We start from the raw sequence: 20,163 nt of genomic DNA on the forward strand, positions 1-20,163 counted from the left end.
TTTTCCCCATCTTGTGGTTGGCTCCAGCATCAGAATTCTCCACTGAGAGGCTCGACCAAGAATTCTTCACAGAGGGCCCATCCTCGTTATTGCGCAATAACTGAGACTCCGGACCTGACGGAGACACTGGAAGGGTTTACTTCCTGAGTGATTATCACTAAGCATTTCCCTGAGCACCACTTAGAAGTCTGTCACAGTCAGACAGCAAACAGAATCTCAGCACGGTGTGCTAACTGTAAGGAACTGCGGGTGGGGGGGGGGAGTAACAGGTTTTCCTCTTGACTGTTGGAAAATTATTTAATAAGAACAACCTTTAATTAAATATACTCAACATAGCATTCCCCCCAATGATGTAAACTTCTTTCTGACCTTATAGATACCTAAACAGAATTTTAAAAGGTTTCTTCTTATTAATTTGAATTCACTATTAACATGAATTAAAAACAAAAAGCAAAGATGAGAAGGCAGGAAGGGACAGGAAAACTGGACAAATGGAAACAGGGAGCCCAGGTGGAGAAGGGGAGAATATTAACACATCACAGGGTTGGCAACCAATGTCACAAAACAATTTGTGTGTTAATTGCTTAATGAGAAACTAATTTCCTCTTTAAACGATCACCTGAAGCACAATAAAAAAAATAAAAGATCATATATGGTTTCCTAACTGAAATTATGTACTGAATGTAGGCATTAGTTTATTTATGTATTTAATATGGGTATTAGTTTATTTAAAACTAAATACCATGCTTTATTATAATAACACCAGTTGCTAAAAAAGAATCTTCCTCTCAAATAATGAGCTTAAAAAAAAACTGTTAATAAACTTAGGAACCTTATCTAATCTTCTGTAATACGTGTTGTTTATAAGACATTCATTCCATGTATTCCACCGTCAGCCTTGTAGTGGTTTTTCCATACAAGACTCCCCCACCACATTCCCAATTTGATGACAGATTCCTTGAGGAAGGAGCCTCTGCCATGTACATTGTGTGCCTTCCACCACATCAGAAAGATGACATTCATATAGTAAAGAGCCAATAAACTGTGAGATTCATTAGAAAGAAAACTCATACACATAAGAAAAATCACAGACTCTTAGAAAGTTGCAGGGAACCTCTGGGTCATTTCTGTTTAAGAAAAAATGTGTTGATTCATTTCCACTGTTGATACAAATATTGCTTTCCAATGCTATTTTTTCTTTAGGCCCAAATTAAAATTAGTTCACAACTTCTAAGCACACATGACCAAGGGTGGGAAGAGATGGCCTGGAGTGAGCTGAGGAAGGAAGCCTGCCTGAGACTGAAAATGGACTGCAGACGTTCCGTGAAGCTAACAGTCCTCGCTGCAACCCCTAATACACATTTTCTCAGTACTCTTTACAGTATGGGATAGAGTTTTATGATTACCATCAAAACGACTTATGCAGAATTACATAGTCCAAAGCAAGCCTGTCAGGAGCATTATTCATGAAATATGTTTTCATTTTATAATGGATTCATTAAATATGCTGTATAGAGAACCCCTGCAGGAGGAGGAGAGCAGTGAGATGCAGACCCCCAATTCTCATAAAAACACCAGACTTAATGGCCTGACTGAGACTAGACGGACCCTGGTGGTCATGGTCTCCAGATCTTCTGTTAGCCCAAGACAGGAAACACTCCCAAAGCCAACTCTTCAGACAGGGATTGGACTGGACAATGGGATAGAAAATGATACTGGTGAAGAATGAGCTTCTTGGATCAAGCAGACGCATGAGACTATGTGGGCAGCTCCTGTCTGGAGGGGAGATGAGAGGGCAGGCGAGGTCAGAAGCTGGCTGAGTGGACACGGAAATAGACGGTGGAGAGAAGGAGTGTGCTGTCTCATTAGGGGGAGAGCAATTAGGAGTATATAGCAAGGTGTATATAAATTTTTGTATGAGTGACTGACTTGATTTGTAAACCTTCACTTAAAGCACAATAAAAATTTTAAAAATATATGCTGTATAGCTGCTAAAATTAAGGTACTGGGAGGGTATGAAAAGTCACAAGCTCTTGGTGTCTGTCTTCAAGATATCAACAATACAGTTCAAAAATGAGATACTAAATGAATAAAAGAAAATTAAAACTAATTTAAAGCAATATATTCTGTACAGTTTAGAAATGGACAGGGTGTCTAATAAGTGGCATAGTTTGTTAAGTAATCAAACGAATAACTAAATGACATTAATTAAGTTCACCTCTATTCCACTAGCTATAATTTTTTTCTTTTTTTTAATGAAGAACATTCTTAAAAGCCTAAAAGGAACGGTAATAAAACTTGACTCCACAACAGTAACAATAAAAGTATTGACAGTTAATGTTTATTTTGCCAGACACTGTTTTAATACGCTTTACATCATATTAACATATTTAATCCTCACAACCATTCTATGAGGTTCTTGTTATCGTTAACTGCGGTGGAGTCGATTCCGACTCATGGCGGCAGCCCCATGTGTGCAGAGTAGAACTGCTCCATAGGGTTTTCAAGGCTGTGACCTTCTATGAAGCAGATCATCACACTTGTCTTCTGAGGCACCTCTGGGTGCAGTGGAACTGCCAATCTCTCGGCTAGTAATCAAGTGCTTAACTGTTCATGCCACCCAGGGACTCCTGTGAATGGTTGTTCATTTTACAGAAGAGGAAGTAATACCTTGTATGATTTCACCAACATGATACAACTAATAAATTATGCAGCTCCTAAGTGTCAGAGCCAGAAACTGAACCCAGGCAACCTGGCTCCAATGCACGTGCTATTAAACACCATGCCATGACGCCTTTTGCATCATTCTGTTGTTCGTACCTGATTGTGTGTGAGGTGACGTCTGCTACTCCACGCATCACAGTGACTGAAGCCCACCAAATATTCATATTTATCAGTCTAGTGCCTATGCGATCCTGCAAGCAGAGTGTTAGTCAATCTGGATAAGCTACTCAGTTCTAAGAACAAGGCAGATGGCGACAGTGGGGAAGCACACAGTGTACTGGAATAGTCTCAGCCTGGCTGTAGCAGCATGTACTCCGCGTGCCTTTGTGCAAGTTATTTAGGGGACTAATAGGAGGTTGAATCTTCTGGCAGGGCTTAATTGGGAGAAGTAAAATTATTGAGAATTCCCCCCCAAAAAAGATTTTATGTAACAGATATTCTTAAAATCCCAACTCCTTAGGCTTGTAAATAAGGTGCTGAGCAATCTGATCCCAACTTACCCTGCATTTTCATCTCTCACTCCACTTTACCAGAACCTATATCTCTATCCTATTACATGAGCACACGGGATTGCCCATCAGTCTCCATAATAAACAATGTGTGTTGGTATGTGTGCATGTATGTATGCATGTGCACACATATGTGTACCTATAATTCTACAGAGCCTTGCTCTCTACAACCACCTTTGTCCTTTTCTGAGCTAGGAAATTATTGCTCAATTTTCAAGCTCAAGGTCCAACGCTACCTTCTCTACATCACCTTCCTCACCCCTGCCCAGTGTGAGTCACCTTGGCGTCTGCGTTTGCATACAATGTCTTACTTTAGCACCACATAGTATCATTACTTACATGTGTATGTATCACCCTCTTCCATTAGAATATGAGATTCATGAAAAGGAAGGTTACTTTAATCACTCCATCCTCAGCACAGAGATGGGCTCTGCAAGGTAATCAATAAACATTTGATGAGGGAAGGAAGGAATAAATGTTAGCCAGGAAACTTAAACAAAAGAAAAGAACAACTCTGAAAGTATTCAAATAAAACATATAAAAGCAACTCTTAAAATATTATTCTTGAGATATTATCAGTGAAATATGGTGTACCAAAAAAAACCATTGCCGTCGAGTTGATTCCAACTCATAGTGACCATATAGGACAGGGCAGAACTGCCCCATAGGGTTTCCAAGGAGTGGCTGGTGGATTTGAACTGCTGATCTTTTGGTTACCAGCCAAGCTCATAACCAGTGCACCATCAGGGCTTCAATATATGATATATTCCACAAAATGAGGTAGTGCACATATATCAAATATGATGTATTCCTTTTAAAAAGAAAGGTTAACTCTGGATGATGGATTAAGATAGGGCATCTTACCTTCTATAAAACTATACTGAGTTTTCCTACTTTCTGAAATAAATATATATGGCTTTTGTAATCATAAAAGTAGTGGGTTTTTTTAAGTATAGACCAGTTAAAAAAATAACACACACACACAAAAGCTCGTTGCCGTCAAGTCAATTCCGACTCATAGCGACCCTATAGGACAGAGTAGAACTGCCCCATACAGTTTCCAAGGAGCGCCTGGTGGATTCGAACTGCCGACCTTTTGGTTAGCAGCTGTAGCACTTAACCACTACACCACCAGGGTTTCCATGAAGAATGAGAAACATCAGCATAAGGACAGGGGTTGGGACAATGGACAATTTTTATTTTCTTCTTTAAATATTTCTGTTTTCAATTTTTAGTATGATGAACGAGTGTGACTTTTATAGCCACATTTTTTTAAATATATAGGCCATTACCAATCCTGGGAAATCTTTCAAATTATTTACATCTCTGGCTACCAAGTGTTCTCCTATTCACCCTTCAAATTTAACTACAGGTCTCTAAAAAATCTCACTCCTGTCTCCCTTTATCAATCTACTTTCCTCACTTATTTGTTCTTCTTTTCTGTGTATATCTAGGCAAAGGCAAAAGGCAGGAGGAATAAAACATATGCTTTCAATTAGGTGCCAGGAATTTTTCTATGGATGTTAGACATGTTACCACGTCTCCCAACAACCTTGGAAGGCAGGTATTATTTCCCCCATTTTACAGTTCAGAAAATCAGTGCTTGGAGATTAAGAAACTTGCCCAAGATTCTTCTTTCGTAAATGACTGAGCCACGATAAAATTCTATACCATGGTGCCTACTGTGAAATGAACAGGCATGGCCATATTCCAGGAACGCCAGTATTCTTTGTGAAAATAAGGTACTACTAGCAGTAACTCTCAGAAGCAGAAGATGAGGCTTTAAAATTAGACATTCCTAAGTTAAAAATCATTTGCAATGTGGCCTTGGACAAATTAGTTAACATCTCTGAGTGTTTCATCACATGTTATATCCTCCCTCATAGTCTTTTTATAAAGATTAAATAAGCTCAGAACGGTAAACCTCTCACTTTTTTATTGTACTTGAGATGAAGGTTTACAGAGCAAACTAGTTTCTCACTAAATAATTACTACCCATTTTGTTTTGTCACATTGGCTGCCTCTAATATGTTCTTAGAAACACTCCCTTTGCTGTCAATCAGGCTCAAGTTTGAATATCTTCTCTGTAACTTTCTAGCTACAAGACCCTAGGCATTTAGCTTAATCATTTTAAGCTTCAGAGATCTCATCTCTAAAATTGAAATGATAATACACTAATGGGCATCTTCCCACTGAGACTGCCCCTGTTCTGCTCCATTGAGGAAGAGCTCTACCTTCCGTAAACATTCCCTGTAATTTGGTTGGGCTGCCAACCATAGTACCCTACCCCAGTGGCCACAACTTTAGACTTTTCTCTAGTCCCAGCCAAGCATAATACCCCCTTCTCCTGGCCACAGTGGTTGGTCCAAGGAAAGCATGTGGCTTAGGTCAGGCCAACCTTCTTGCTGGAGTGGTGATCCACCATCAACCAACAGGATGATGCTCAAGGAGAAAGGGCCTTGCCTTAATAGATCATACAGCTAGAAGCAAAGTCTGTTGGGAACCATTTTTCCACCACATGGAGAAAGCTTGTCTTCAGTAGAAGAAAGCTAGCACAAAGAGTGAAAATCCAAGAGACAGAACAAGAGGCAGAGAGGGAGGCAGAGACCTCTGGATTGAGCCATGCCTGAAGACAACTTCACCCTGGGCTTCTTAGCTATTTGAGCTAATAAGTTCCATTCCTGGCTTAAGTTAGTATGAGTAGGATTCCTGTACCTGGAAACTGAAATAATTCTGACTAAAAACAAATACCTACCTCACTGGGTTGTCATGAGGACTAAATGGGATGTTTACAAAGAGCTTAGCAGCACAGATCCTGGCCCATGCTTAAGCATTCATGAGCAGGAGTTCCCACCCCAGAGAACAATGGAGTTCCCATAATTACAGAATACTCGGCCTACGAGGACAATAAAATAAGCACTAACAATCCCACCAACATTAATCTAAACTTGGTTCCTGCTGCTTTCACAGCAATTTTCACATTTTAGTCTCATAATTCACATGTGAGACAGGTAAAAGAACTACCATTACCCTGATCTAGTATGTGAGAAAACTGAAGCACAGAAACATTAAGTTACTACTCTCAGAAAAAGCAAGCAAGCTTAGCAACAGACTAAAACCAACATCCAATTGGTTGGACACCCAAAATACTCCTCTTATTCGTTTCATGAGCAGTTAACATGTTGCCTGAACAAAAATAATGCCTGAGATTATTTTTTCACAACATTAGCTGGGCCAATGTGAATTAATAGGGATTAACTCCTAATGGTGAAGACTCTAAGATGTCTGGTCTAAACATGGGGAAGCTGAACTCATTTGCTCTTGATGAGGCACTTGCAAGGAAAAGGAAAAAATATAATATCAACCATGTATTTTCAGTCACTAATCCGAGTGGCTCAGCCCACCTTCCTTTGCCTCATCCATTGGAGGGTGTGTGTTTTGCACTCTTCAGGTCAGGTTCACTGCATGATGTAATGGAGGAAGTGATAACAGCTATGAGTTTTCTTTGTGCCTGTACCCTTAACTATTACCAGTTATGAGCTACTTGGAGGAAGTTGAGAAACAGATTAAATGTACACGAATCCTGTTGGGCAACTAGGTCATGAAAACTTACTATATGCATTTACTGACCTCCTTTCTTCATCACATCATAGGTTTTCCTTTCTGTAAATTCAAGAGTTCTGAGATACACACTGTTAGAGCTTCGTGCCTCACAAGACATCCCTTCACTGGTGATGGGATAATACATCTGAACTTAACCAAACTTGAAATTGGAGGACGAGCATAAAAGCCAACGCTGTCTTGTTCAAGGAAGTGTTGTGCATTCAGACTCAGTCTAAAGCAAGATTCAGTAGTGAACAACTGGTATCTGAACTCATTTCTAGTTACTGCACTTGAGTCCTGAGCTTACTGGAATCCCAGACTTTGAAGAATGGAAAACAAAACAAAAATTGGTTGAATTAATGTCACTGAATTGTACCTGTAAAAAATGTTTAAATGGCAAATGGTTTTATACATATATATACATATATATTTTTTATATACCTGGAGCCCTGGTGGAGCTCAGGCTGCTAACCAAAAGGTCAGCAGTTTGAATCCACCTGCCACTCCCTAGAAACCCTATGGGGCAGTTCTACTTTGTCCTATAGGGTCACCAAGAGTCAGAATAGAATCAACGGCAACAGCTTTGATTTTGGGTTGTGTGTGTGTGTGTGTATGTGTGTATATATATATATATGGAGCCCTAGTGGCACAACTGTTAAGCATTTGGCTGCTAACTGAAAGGTTGGCAGGACTCCCTGGGAGAAAGACCTGGCTATTCTACTGTGTCACATGAGGTCACTGCAAATTGAAATCGACTTGACAGCACCCAATAATAACAAGAACTATATATATATATATATATATATATATATATATATATATATATATATATATATATATATATATATATATATATATAGTTTATATAATTTAAAGAGGAAGTCTGGCTTGGAAGAAATACAGCCAGAATACTCCTTAGAAGCGAGAATGGCAAGACTTCATCTCATGTACTTTGGACATGTTATCAGGAGGGACCAGTCCCTAGAGAAGGACATCATGCTTGGTAAAGTAGAGGGTCAACAAAAAAAGGAGAAGACCCTCAAGGAGATGGATTGACACAGTGGCTGGAACAATGGGCTCAAACAATTGTGAAGATGGCACAGGACTGGGCAGTGTTTCGTTCTGTCGTACATAGGGTTGCTATGAGTCGGAACCGACTTGACGGCACCTAACAACAATGACATATATAATTTACCACAGTTTAAAAAAACTGGTTGAAAATACATCTGCACATTCATTCAAAAGAGTCTCAAAGTTAGGTAACTGCAAATTATGCTTTAAGTTTCTGTAACTGCCTTTGGGGTGCAGACTCGGAAAGTTATGAAATATGAAGCATCTGCCCTTTCTTCTGCCTCAGATTCAAGAATTATTTATTTAGCCAAACATACAGTATGAACACCAAGAACACAGAATCACGGAGACTCTGGAGAGAGGAATTTTGTGAAACCATTAAAATCAAAGCTGTGTGTCCTACCAGTGATGGGAAGCCGGAGTCAGAAATGAGAGATACCTGGTGTCTTAGTCATCTAGTGCTGCTATAATTGAAATACCACAAGTGGATGGCTTTAACAAATGGAAATTTGTTCTCTCACAGTCTAGGAGGCTAGAAGTCCGAATTCAGGATGCCAGCTCTAGGGGAAGCTTTCTCTTTCAGTTCTAGAGGAAGGTCCTTGTCACCAATCTTCCCCCAGACTAGGAGCTTCTCAGTGCATGCTCCTATCTGTATTTTCTTGATGGTATGAGGTTCCCATGTCTCTCTGCTTGTTTTATATCTCAAAAGAGATTGGCTCAAGACACAATCCAATCTTGCAGATTGAGCCCTACCTCATTAACATAATGTTGCTCATCTCATCTTATCAAGATCATAGAGATAGGATTTACGACACATAGGAAAATCACATCAGATGACAAAATGGTGGACAATCACACAATACTGAGAATATTGGCCTAGCCAAATTGACACACTATTTTTGGGGAACACAATTCAATCCATGGCACCTGGATTAAATAAATTTTATATACTTTCACAATTGCTCAATCTGTCAATTCTGATTGACTACCATAATACTGAGAGTTAAAAAGTATTCATTCATTTGCAAATACATACTGAACACCTACAATGTACCAGATAGTGTTCTAGATACTAGAAAAATAGCAATGAACAAAACAGAGTTGGTCCCAGGCCCCCTGGAGTTTACAGTCTAGTGAGGAAGGCAAATTTTAAGCCATTATACAAATTCTTATGAAATTACAAATCACGATAAATGCAATGAAGGAAATATAAACAAGACTCTAAGAGATTATGACAGAAGGACTGGATTTCTACTATGGGGTCAAGGGAGACATCTCTGAGAAGGAAATTTAAGGCAAAACCAGACAGAGGGGTAGGAGTTAGCCAGATAACAAGCATGTCTTAGTCATCTAGTGCTGCTACAACAGAAATACCACAAGTGGATGACTTTAACAAACAGAAGTTTATTCTCTCACAGTTTAGGAGGAGGCTAGAAGTCCAAATTCAGGGTGCCAGCTCCAGGGGAAGGCTTTCTCTCTCTGTAGGCTCTGGGGGAAGGTCCTTGTTATCAATCTTCCCCTGGCATAGGAGCCTCTCAGCACAGGGACCCTGGGTTCAATGGACATACTGTGCTCCCAGCACTTCTTTCTTGGTGGCATGAGGTTCCTCTCCTCTCTGCTGAATGCTCTCTTTTATATCTCAACAGAGACTGACTCAAGACACAACTTAATCCTATAGATTGTGTCCTGCCTCATTAACATAATTGCCTCTAATCCTGCCTCATTAACACCATAAAACCACCTCCTTTGAGTTGATTCCGACTCATAGTGACGCTACAATACAGAGCAAAACTATCCCATAGGTTTCCAAGGAGCAGCTAGTGGATTCGAACTGCTGACCTTTTGGTTAGCAGCTGAGTTCTTAACCACTGCACCAGAGGTTAGGATTTATAACCCAAAGGATAATTGCATCAGATCACAAAGTGGTGGACAGCCACACAATACTGGGAATCATAGCCTAGCCAAGTTGACACACATTTCTGGGGAACACAATCCAACATAACAGGTAGATAGAAGAGAAAACAAGAGTGAAGTCCCTGAGGCAGAAACAAGCTTAACCAGTTCTAGAAACTACAAGGAGGCTTGAGTGTAGTGAGCAAACGAGGAGGCCAGGGGCGAGGCTGTCTGGGTCAGCGCAAGGCAGGTCATGCAGGACCAAGTCCACAGATTTCATGATCTTACTCACAAAGGGAATCCACTTGTTACCGGAATAAGGTTCTTGACTCTCACTGGTCAAGAATGGGCAGGTACGGCACATAGTTTTCCACACGAGCAAAGCTTTATTGAAGAGGCTTGCAAGTGGAGATGAGGAGGGCCTAGAGCAATGCTTACCCTCATCTCACGGAACAAAGGACAGGCCTGAGTTTTTACAAGTTCTTGGGCGGGAAAAGATTCATGTTTATTCATAGGCACAGGTGGGGATATGTTAACTAGGTTGCATGTGCAGCAGCTTTCCAAGATGGCTCCTGTCCTGGAGACCTCTGGGATTTGTAGCAAGACTTATCATGGGGTGTCACACCTGCGCAGTCTCTCACTCCCCGGGTTCTAGTCCCTGGCTGGGGCCGTAGCCCTTCACTGCCCCTGGTGGGAGGTCACATAGCAGTCACAGGTGGATGTTCTGTGCATGTCCCTGGGCCTGGTTTTCTCCAGCTGCTTCTGAAAGGCAACTTTAAAGAAGTTTGCAGGCTATTTTAGATACCCTGCCCCATTGTTCTGGGCAATGGCTTTGTTTCTGTGCCCTGGCCCATTTCTTGTTACTTCGTTTGCAGATTTGGGGGCCCCTCTGTTCCCTGTCTTACTAAGTCTCTAGGTTCCACACTCAATCCCCTATTATCTCCCTGATAGTACAGGCTATTTCTCTTTTTACTTGCTTCTCCTCTAACCACACAGTCTCTTCACTATCTCTCAAACAGGCACCCTTCGATCTCAGGGCCTTTGCTCCCTGTCTTACACTGATAGCTTTTAAAATGGCAGGTTTTGTCTTGTAGAAACATTGCACTGTGCCCTCTCATACAGAAAAAAAGCTGATTAAACTACTTTCACACTGATTTGGTATTACTGCTAAAATTACTACACACGTTAAAATGAAGGAACTGGATGTATGTGTATCAATGTGGGTAAGTTTCAAAAGCACAGTTTTGAATTTTTGAAGGTTTGCAGTTTCCAGAAAGACAGAGTAGAATTCAGTTACATAAATTTTAAATAATCATCTACGTCATACGCAGAAGTATAAAAACACAGAAAGGAGAGGTAGACATGAATTCTGCTATAGTGGCTACTTCCGAAAAGGAAAGGAAAAATGGGGTCTTTGTATTCTTTAGTTTCTTGAAAAAAAAATAATTAAAAGCATATATGGAAAATTATAACATGATTAAATACTGACAGGGTATGTGTTTCTTTTTATTATATTATTTATGGTATTTGAAATATTTTACAATTTACAATTCTATATTTGTAAATAGCTACCATTATCAACTACATAGTTCATCTGGCCTACCACTAAAAATCAATGAAAGCCATACAACTGTAAACATAAATAAGTAAAGTCAGTCATCAGGTAACAACGCTCTTAAGTTACTCAAATACTCCAACATTTGAAATAACTTAAGAGTATCATTACCTGGTGCTCAAAGTTCCAATTAATTTGAAATATGGGAAATTTGAAGAAGCCTTGGTGGCACAGTGGTTAAGCACTCAGCTGCTGACCAAAAGGTCGGAAAGGTTGGCAGTTCGAATCCACCAGCTACTCCACGGGAGGAAGATAGGGCAGTCTGCTTCTGCAAAGATCACAGCCTTGGAAACCCTATGGGGCAACTCCACTCTCCTACAGGGTCGCTACGTGTCAGAAGTGACTCGATGGCCGTGGGTTTTTTTAATGGGAAATTTCAATAAAAACTTACATTTTGTGATTTTTAAAGTTCTAAACTCTTGATTTTATAAAAGACAGACTTGTTCAAGATGACAAAACAAGTTATTGGCAGGCTCAGATCCAGAGTGTAAACAGCCTGGTTTCCAACCCAGTGCCTTTTCTATTAATTCCACTTCTTAATTTACCATTGTTGGTATAAAATGAAAATAACGCAGAAACACCTCTCCCCAAGTTTTTCGCCCTGTTTTGTTCTTTTTGTTGTTGTTGTTGTTCCGGTTTGGCCACTATTTAACAAAAAGATCCTCAGGCTTTGCTCTTTCCGGTGTAACTTACAATCCAACGTTTGGTTTATGGTCTTGTTTATACACCTGCATCATGAAAATTGTCAGCACAATTCTCAAAAATGGGAGGTCATCTAATTTGTAAAAAAAAAAAATTTTTTTTTTTTTTTATCCAGGCTTAGTAATCCCAGAACAAGGAGAACTAACTGCTTTACGTCTACAGAAATTACCTGAGATTTGGCTCATCTAACTGACACTCAAGAAAGACTGTACTTTCTGAGTTCGAGTGACTGAAGAGAAGGTGCCTTAGAGTAGCTTACAGAGATACGAGGTTGGAAATTACAAAGAAAGACATCGGGAATTTATCCAGACTCAAATTTATTCTGGTCTATTCTCAAACATCAGGTGACTGTGGAAAAGGAGAACCTGAATGTGAAGGGAGGGCAGATGAAATGATAATTTATCTGTCATTGCTGTTGACCTTTTAGCCATTATTTTTGCAGCAGAAATCAAGATACATGAGTGTAGTTATGGGAACAGCAGGACAGATCATCTGAAATCCAGGTGGTCCTGAAGTAGTAGCGAGGATGGCTGTAAAAGCTCTGTATCAGCCTTGAGATTAAATCGGAAAAACCTTTGTGTTCTTTCATTTGTTGTCTTCACAAATTCTTTTAACATGTGACTACATAGGGTTTATAGATGAGAGCTGTGAATATATTGATTTTTATTTCTTTTTTTTCCCCCCCTAAAATGCAGGTTTGAGTTTAAAGGGTGTGGTGAGTTCAAGATGAGGAGGATATTTTGGTCTCACAGAGATGATTATTCTGGAAAACAACGATCCCATTTTGGTAAACAGCATAGTGAGACATCCAAGTTAAAGCTGAAGACAGCTCTCCAGGGGACTGATGAGGCTGTGACTGTGCACACGGTTTGCTGGGCACCACAGACAGACCGTTTTATGCAATGATATCTCCCCCACAGTCTGTCCAGCGTTTGAAATTCTCATTAAGATGTGGAAACTCCCTAAGTGTACCAGACAGTTTTAAAACAATAAAGCAAGGTCATGACTGGGTCTCTCTGCACAGAACCATAGCACACCTTCATATTTTATTCTGATGAGCTTCTGAGGTAGATGCAAACTCCAGCATTATAAACACATAATCAAGGGGCTAAAAGGTCACAGCGAAGGATTTTCCTCCAGCAAATGTACCTTCTCTTGCCAAGAACTCATTGCTGTCAAGTCAATTCCGACTCACAGTGACCCTACGGGACAGAACAGAACTGCCCCATATGGCTTTCGAGGAGTAGCTGGTGGATTTGAACTGGTTAGCAGCCTAGCTCTTAACCATTACACCACCAGGGCTCCTTCTCTTGCCAAGAAGACTCTTCTTGACCAGTCAGGTACCTTCTCTTTGGGTGGTCTCAAACAAGTGGTCATGCCACCTCCCAGAGGCATCGTGGCTTTCCAATAGGTACCCTAGTCCCTGCCCCTCAGCAACAAGTGCTCTTTGAAAGGGCTTTTGATTTTCTATAGAAGTTTCTGCAGACACTAGAAAATCTGATGAAATAAACATTTATGGTATGAGAACCCAATACTTTGTTGCTATTAGGTGCTAGTGAGTCAATTTCGACTCATAGCGACCCCACGGGCCTCATTGGATTTTCTGGGCTGTTATGGGAGCAGATCGCCTTCTTTCTCCCACAGAGCCACTAGGTTCCAACAGCCAATCTTTTGGTTAGCAGCCGAGCACTTAACTGTTGTGCCATCAGGGCTCCCGATACTTTATCAAACAGTACTTACCCACCCACCTTAATTCAAAAGTGTGTAAACTTCTAAAAGAGGTGAACCGGAGCTATGAAATTCTTATATTGCTTTTTGTGCCCATAAAAGCACTCAGATGATAGCCTAAAAACCCAAATTAAAAAACATCTTCACATCACAGAAAATCATATAGCAGGGGACGTGAAAACAAACAAACGCTGCAATTTATACGTTCCTAAAATCGCTTATAAAGTGCAATGACCTGCTACTAACCTGTGCTCGACATCATTAATAGGTTTCACCTCAGGAGATGACACTAATCAAAGAGAATTTAAAGAGTGTGTTGTATTTGCCCAAATGGTGCAGCTTTCTACTGGAATTAATTAGGTATTCAACACAATTCTAAATGCTCATGACACATTTACCAAAAAGCCAAAAACTCATTGCCGTCGAGCTGGTGCCTGACTCATAGCAACCCTATAGGACACAGTAGAACTGTCCACAGGGTTTCCAAGGAGCAGCTGGTGGATTTGAACTGCCAACCTTTTGGTTAGCAGCCAAGCTCTTAACCACTGTGCCAAAAAATTCACCTAGCTGTTAATACCTGACTTTTTATGCATACTTCCAATTTGTACGTCAAAATTCAATAAAATTTTCTTTTTCAAAACGATACCTATGCTACGCTAAAGCAGATTGCAGACTACAAGTCGGCCCCAACTTACGACATATTCAAGTTACAACAAACCACTGTATCTGGAACACCGCGTCTTCCTGGGAGGGAGTTATGGGAAAATGCATGCAGGGAATAAGGGAAAAATTGCTGAATTACGTGCACACGCTCCAAGCGCTTGATCAGGATAATATGATGGAAGAAATCAGTGGAACAATCGTCCATATGGCAAGAATGCGGAATTTAGAACTTCGTAGCTCTGGTGACACAGTGGTTAAGGGCTCAGCTATTAACCAAAAGGTCAATAGTTCAAATCCATCAGCCACTCCCTGGGAACCCTATGGGGCAGCTCTACTCTGTCCTATAGGGTCGCTATGAGTCGGAATCAACTTGACAGCAATGGGTTTGCTGCTGATGTGGAACGGTTCACAGATCACAAAGAAGGAGAATTGACATATCAGGACTTAATGGATTTTGAAGGGGAAAGAAATGCTGAAGAACAAAGAAATAATGAGGAAGAAAGAAAGAAGTTGTTGTGATGGTTAAGATTGTGTGTCAACTTGGCTGGGCCATGATTCTCAGTGTTTTGGCAGTTGTATAATGTTGTGATCGCTTCCCTGTTGAAATCTGATATGTGATCACTCCCATCTTGGAATCTGTTGAGTGGTACCAGTGGAGATGGGGCCTGTGGCAGCTCACCGCCCCCTCAGCCTTCATCTCCCCACCTCCCGCTGCTTACTTTCTTCCTACTCCTCTTGCCAAGGTTCTTGGCTTGTTCTGGATCCAGCAGCTGTCTCGTCTGACCTCTGGTTCTCGGGACTTGAGCTAGCAGCTTATCTGTCCATCTTGGCATTCTTCAATCTTCACAGCCTTCGAGCAAGAGTCCTGCTCCCTGACCTGCCAATCTTGGGTTTGCCAGCCCCTGCAGCTACATGAATCAGGAGAAACCTCGTGATCTTGCCTGCAACCTTGAGATTCCTTGACCTTCACAGCCTATGAGCAGGAGCCCTGCTCTCCAACCTGCTGATCTTGGGTTCACCAGGTTCTGCGGCTCCGAGATTTGGGAAAGGCTTCTATCCTGATCCACGGTCTTGGAGCTGTTTCCTTGATATAAATCTCTCTCTATATATATTTATATGCTTTACTGGTTTTGCTTCTCTAGAGAACCCAGCCTAAGACAGTTGTCAAAAAATTTTACAGTGAAATGAATAGCTGGAGTTTTTCTAAACTAAATCAGGGGTTTCAGTTGCTTGAAAACATAGATCCAAACACTGATCGCTTTGCTAAAGTCAATAGGCAGATTTGGAAAACAATGACACAGTGCCGTAAAATATATGAAGGAAAAAAGAAAAGGACCATACGGACAACTCTCACTAATTTTCTGACCAGAAATGCCATCCCCACTCCCAGGGATAATCCAAATGATCCAGAACCTTCCACAAGTAGAGTTATTACTGTGACTGACAAAATGCCAACACTGTTCATCTCTCCTTCATCATTGGAGTAAATTTTTATGATTTCTGTATTGTTTATGTATGTGTTAAAATATTTCGTAAGTTTATATGTAATGTTTCCAATCCCCAAAGACAAACAAAGACTGGATTTATAAAGACAGTGATCATAAAAGGCAATAATAATGAAAGCTAAAAAAAAAAGCGAGGTATTTGGCTTACATCAGAACTGACTTACAATAGGGTCATTGGAACGGAACCCAGTCGTAAACCACAGACTATCTGTAATTGGGAATGCTGCGCTAACACATTTATAATTTATTTTGATTCAACATTCATTGCCTTATGTGTACAAGTAGTTCCTGGGTGGCGGAAATGGTAAAGTGCTGGACTATTTGCCAAAAGGCTGACAGTTCGAAGCCCCCCAGAGGTGCCTCAGAAGAAAGACCTACTGATCTACTTCTGAAAGGCTATAGCATTGAAAACCCTGTGGCGCAGTTCTGCTTTGCACACATGGGGTCACCACAAGTTGGAACTGACTAGACAGCAACTAACAACGGCAGCAAGGATCCTAGATCTTGTAGGCACAATGTGAAAAGTCATAAACTCAGCCCTCACGCAGTCAATTCTGACTCATACCAACCCTACAGGACAGAGAAGAACTGCACCACAGGGTTTCCTAGACTGTAATCTTTACGGAAGCATATTGAAGCATCTTTCTCCCCACGAGTGGCTGATGGGTCTGAATCACCTACCTTCCAGTTAGCAGCTGAGCACTTAACCACTGCACCACCAAGGCTCCTTCATGGAGGTATTTAAAAAAAGAAAAAAACAAACCCATTGGCATGGTGTCCATTTTGATTCATAGTGATCATACAGGACAGAGTAGAACAGCCCCATAGGGTTTCCAAGGAGCACCTGGTGGATTCAAACTACCGACCTTTTGGTTAGCAGTCAAGAGCTCTTAACCTCTGTGCCACTAAGGCTCCTCATGAAGGAATAATAAAAAAAAAAAAAAAGAAAACCAAACCCAATGCCGTCGAGTCGATTCTGACTCACAGTGAGTCTACAGGGCTGAGTAGAACTGCCCCACAGAGTTTCCAAGAAGGGCCTGGTAGATTCAAACTGCTGACCTTTTGGTTAGCAGCTGGAGCTCTTAACTGCTTAGGCCACCAGGGTTTCCTCACAGAGGTACAGTTGAGCAAAACTAATTAAAGAACAAAAACAGAAAGACCTATAATGAGATTACACATGGAATCCTGAGTCGAGTGTTACAAACTAAACCAACAGACAGCGGAAGTAAGGAACCAGGAAAAGATAAACTCCCTGGGGTCCAAGGTCAGAAGGAGGAAATTCACGTGGCAGAAGAGGCATTAAAAGGAGCCTTCTACCAGCTGGAGTGGAACATGAATTTACGAAAAAGAACATCATAATCAGGGACAGATTTTGAGGGGCCTTTAACTCCTGGCTGAAGAGCTAAGAGCTGATGACCTGAGAAGACAGAGGTATTTTAGGGCGTGGGAGTGGCATACAAGGTGACTTAGGAGGCAGTACCAGACAGCGGGAGATAAGGCAGACTGCCTCTTGAGAAAGCTGAAGTCTAGGTGCAGTTTGGCTTTTAATCTGTGACGAGGAAATTAATCCCATACAAGTAGTGACCTTGAGCGAGTCACTGCTGGTTCTGGGGCCTCGGTGTCCTTTTGCCTTTAATTACAGCTGGTGACGGAGCAGTGAGTCAGGCACCCCACACACTGCAGGCCTCAGGGAAAACCAGCCAAGTCTTTCACAAACCTTATCAAACCACAAAACAAGCTGCGTATAAATTATTGAACGGGAAGCTAATTTGCTCTCTAAACTTTCACCTGAAGCACAATAAAATGTTCAAAGAAAAAACCTTATCAAAGTGCAACCTTACCCAAAACATGAAAAGGCTGACAAGAACAAAAAAGCTCAGAGATGTCTCCAGAGAGTCAGTAGAAGGATATGTTCCACAGCGTCTTTGTTAGGAAAGTGCCAGAATAATAAACAAACAAGGAATCTGATTCGTAAATTACATTTATATGCAGGTACTAAAAACCACGTTCTCAATGTTTTCTACGGTTATGTGAAAATACTTCAACCACAATGCTGAATTTAAAGACCAGGACACAAAATGGCACATGAATTAAAAAAAAAAAATACACACACATACACACACACCCAGGGAAAGAAAAAAAACATTCAGAAAAACATCAGAAAGTTTAAAGGGCATATTGATAGTGAGATTATGAATCATTTTCTTTCATACTTTTTAGTATTCTTCAAACTTTCTGTAATCAATATGTTATTACTTTTAGAATTAGAACTTTTTAGTATTCTTCAAACTTTCTGTAATCAATATGTTATTACTTTTAGAATTAGAAAATATATATATATATAAGTTATATAAAACTTATATATATATATACACACGCATACATACACACAAATATCCCTAAAGCCCTTCTCAAAACTCAAAATGTTGAAGTTCAGGTAGACTGAATAACGTATCTAGTTCAACCCTCCCTCGCTTTTACAAAAACAGGAAGAAATTGAGACCCAGATAGGGCAATTGACCTGCTCAAGATCACACAGCTAATTAGTGTTGGTGCTAAAATTAGAACCAAGATCCTATGATCCTTGTATCCTTTTTTGCTATACTGCATTATCCCAGTTCCAGAAATATGAAACAAACTAAGAGAACAAGTCTAAGATTCAACAATTATTAAAGATTTCTACGAATTCCATGGCGCTGCAGCAGACTTAGCTATTGCAACAAGCAGACACGGTTTCTGGGGTCAGGTTGATTAAGTTACTGATGTCACACTGAAAGCTTTCAGTTATTTATCTGCTACTACCCTCTTGCTGGTGCCTTCTGAGAAAAGGCAATAAATAGAACCCTATGGAAGAGATGCTGTCAATGTCTCTGCCCCCAGTCACTTTTTGCTGTGTAACAGCACCTCTATTTGTCGGAGGCTTCGCTGGCAGCCACGAGTACCTCTCATTTCACAGAAGGCCCCCCCGCCTCCACAAACCTGTAACCTCAGGCCGTGGTCACAGCAGCATGAGATTTCCCTGACTAAAAAGCACTTAACTGTACCTTGTGGCAACTTCTACTCTAGGATAATTTATCGTTTCATGTGGCTCATCTAACAAGTTTCACATTGCTATTTCATATGGTACAAAAACTGGGCCTATATCTTCTATCTCAACATTTCCCCTCGAAATGTCGAATCCTTACATAAGCACACAGTGGGCTAAATACTACACAACCATAAAGAACAACGATGAATCCTCAAAACATCTCACAACATGGATGCATCTGGAGGGCATTATGCTGAATGAAATAATTACAAAAGGACAAATATTGTAGGAGACCACTATTATAAAAACTCAAGAAAAGGTTTACACACAGAAAAAAACAATTTTTGATGGTTACGGGGGTGAGGGGTCATAAAATTTTGATAGGAATTTTTGAATGACAAACTAATTTGCAGTGCAAACTTTCACCTAAAGCACAAGAAAAAAAAAAAAACCTTACACATGGTCATATTAATACAACAAATAGTAAGAATACTTGCATTAAAAATGAACCACCTTGCTGTCTGATACAAAAGAAATGAAGTTGATGGTTCTTATTGTATATCTTGACTTCTATGCCAAAATGATTACATATACCTAAAGATATTTCATCTTATTTCTGTGTTTAATCAGAGAGTGATTTCCACCCACTCTTTGAAGCACAGGAGTTTGCACAGGTGAATGACTCATGCAAAGTGACAATAAATAACAAAGCCACGACTTACAGTCATCATCAAACACACTGTGCTTGTCACATTTCATATTCACCACATTATCCTGTTGACATAACTCTACTCTAGATATCCTGTTTGTCAAAAGGATCAACCCAAGATGAGATCTTCTCTCCTAGCATTCATATTCACCACATTATCCTGTTGACATAAACTGCACTAAATAGATACCCTATTTGACAAAAGGATCAAGGTAAGATGAGACCTTCTCTCCTAGCATTCATATTCACATTATCCTATTGACATAACTGCACTAAACAGATACTCTATTTGACAAAAGGATCAAGGAAAGATGAGACCTTCTCTCCTAGCAACATGTAATTTTAATCCATTTAGAGCTTGAAGCAACCATTCCACCTTGTAGGCATAATGTCTAAAATTGAGCACTAGAGAT

General features: G+C 40.4%; 1 protein-coding gene across 13 annotated transcripts in view; it reads right to left on the reverse strand.

Moving 5' to 3' along the window:
* Positions 1-20,163, reverse strand: part of KBTBD11 (kelch repeat and BTB domain containing 11) — a 56,566-nt gene that overhangs the window by 13,137 nt on the left and 23,266 nt on the right. For 10 of the 13 annotated variants that reach the window (XM_049903197.1, XM_049903195.1, XM_049903198.1 and 7 more), the window contains one exon: positions 3,573-3,663. The exons of 2 other annotated variants lie outside the window; for them this stretch is intronic. The gene's annotated coding sequence lies outside the window, so the exon portion shown is untranslated. Of the gene's footprint in view, positions 1-2,820; positions 2,916-3,572; positions 3,664-20,163 lie in introns of all 13 variants that reach the window. One more of the 13 variants, XM_049903187.1, reaches the window with a different exon arrangement.

Source organism: Elephas maximus, chromosome 12 (genome assembly GCF_024166365.1).
Source record: "Elephas maximus indicus isolate mEleMax1 chromosome 12, mEleMax1 primary haplotype, whole genome shotgun sequence".
Classification (NCBI taxonomy): domain Eukaryota; kingdom Metazoa; phylum Chordata; class Mammalia; order Proboscidea; family Elephantidae; genus Elephas; species Elephas maximus.